Below are 1,947 nucleotides of genomic sequence, written 5' to 3'. Positions count from 1 at the left end.
GTCGCTTTGAAACTGGTGTAAATTTATATCGTTCAGATTCGGGGAATGAACTGTTTTAATTTCTTTTCTTGGTCTTTTGATGTTCAAGTTAAAGTCAACAAAAAGAAGAAAATGATCTGAAATGTCTTTGTCCAGAACGTTAATGCTTTCCACACAGTTCTTTTCAATAGGGGAGATAACCCAGTCTAGGATGTGCTGACTTTTATGTGTTGGTACTCGGACGAGTTGTTTTAAATGATTTTCTGTCAGCATGTTGCATAAATATTTTTAGTGACAGGGTTTTCAGAGCCAAAGTGAAAATTAAAATCGCCAGTTATAATGAATGGTGTACATTTTATCTTCAGAGCTGAAATTAAATTTAGAAATTCCTTCATAAAAACGGATGGTATGATGTATTTTGCTTTACTCGGTGGTGGCCTGCATATGCAGCAGATGGTAATGCTTAGAGACTGCAGCTGGAATGACAATAAAGCAGCCTCACATGAGTGACAGGGAATCTTTTTCACTGTAACTTGTGCTAAATTAGTACTATAAATCAATGCTACTCCTCCTCTTCTACGCCCGACACGAGGGAAATACTTAATTAAATAACCAACTGGACATATTGCTGATAAAATAGCATCGTCACCGTACTCCTGCAACCATGATTCTGTCATATATAAAATATCAAGTTTCATTTCAATAATTAAATCATTTAACTCGTCACTTTATTACGGCATGACCTGGTGTAGAGGCAAGCTACTCTGACATTGTGTATTACTTCTTGCAAAAAGTTTCGACAGTCGATTTTGACCAAATTATTAGATCTAATGTTAATTCTGTTTTTTGGTCTGCTGCTGATGCACGATTTTTCTAAATCATTAACACTAAACACTATAGGGATTGTCTTTTGTTTTCGTCGTCCACTTCTTTTCTTTCTTCTCGGTTTTTTTTCACTTTACTGGTATAACACACGAACAAGAACTAGGGGAAACACACGTATTCACACACTTGTTCCCGAGCACAGAGTTCTGTAGAGCCCAGAAGAAGAACGAATGTCCAATAGAAAAATACCAAGTCAATCATGGTGAATTGAAAACTGATAATTTATTTGAAAATACTGACTGTTTTTGTACAAATCCTACATCACCACATACACTGTCAAATGACGAATACACTGATATAAAAATCCACTATATGAATAACTTTAAAAAAGCACTAGAAACTGTTATGATCGAGAGAGATTATGGAGCATCCTGCCACTAGTGTCAGGCGCTCAACTAAGGCCCCCTCCAGTATTACTTTATATTATATCGTTTTAAATTTCTGCGTCTTCTTTTCTACATGAGTATCACCCACAGTAAAACTTTGGAACTAAATTTCTGATACAGCTAAAATGTAGTATTGTTTAACTTAAAATATTACAGTGTTGGTCTGGTAAGCGACACATTTGATTTGAGGCTGATTAGACATATTTTGCTCAAGAGTGCATCAAGCTGTCAGCTATTTTAACATGCTATATTATAGATCTATACATAACAGACAATTGAAACGAAATAAATGTTTGCATGATAATCGTTAGTGTTTGATGGCCTGCAGCTCTGTTTAGTTTTTGTTTTAGTAGAGGTTTTACAGCGCTCGCAACTGCATAAGGCCATATGAGCACCAAGGGGTCGATGTCAACACAGGGAATCAGACTTACTCTGCTCACCTCTCTAACACAAAGTCTGCTTCGACTATCAAGACACCCCGGAAATAGTGGTTCTCAAGAGTGACAAACATACAAAAGAAGTAGAGAAAAAATGATAATAGTAAGGATTAGGAGAGAAAAAGCAGCAGTTCCGTGGTGTAAATCAGGCACAGTTATGAGCGTGACATCGATGAATCAGCCCATTTACAGTTCTAATCTGCATGAACGAGATATGTCCACTCTCAGTCAGTGGCACCTCCCCGGGGGGTCAGCTCTGG

This window comes from Aplysia californica, unplaced genomic scaffold (assembly GCF_000002075.1).
Source record: "Aplysia californica isolate F4 #8 unplaced genomic scaffold, AplCal3.0 scaffold00074, whole genome shotgun sequence".
Classification (NCBI taxonomy): Eukaryota; Metazoa; Mollusca; class Gastropoda; order Aplysiida; family Aplysiidae; genus Aplysia; species Aplysia californica.
This window is presented reverse-complemented; position numbering follows the sequence as displayed.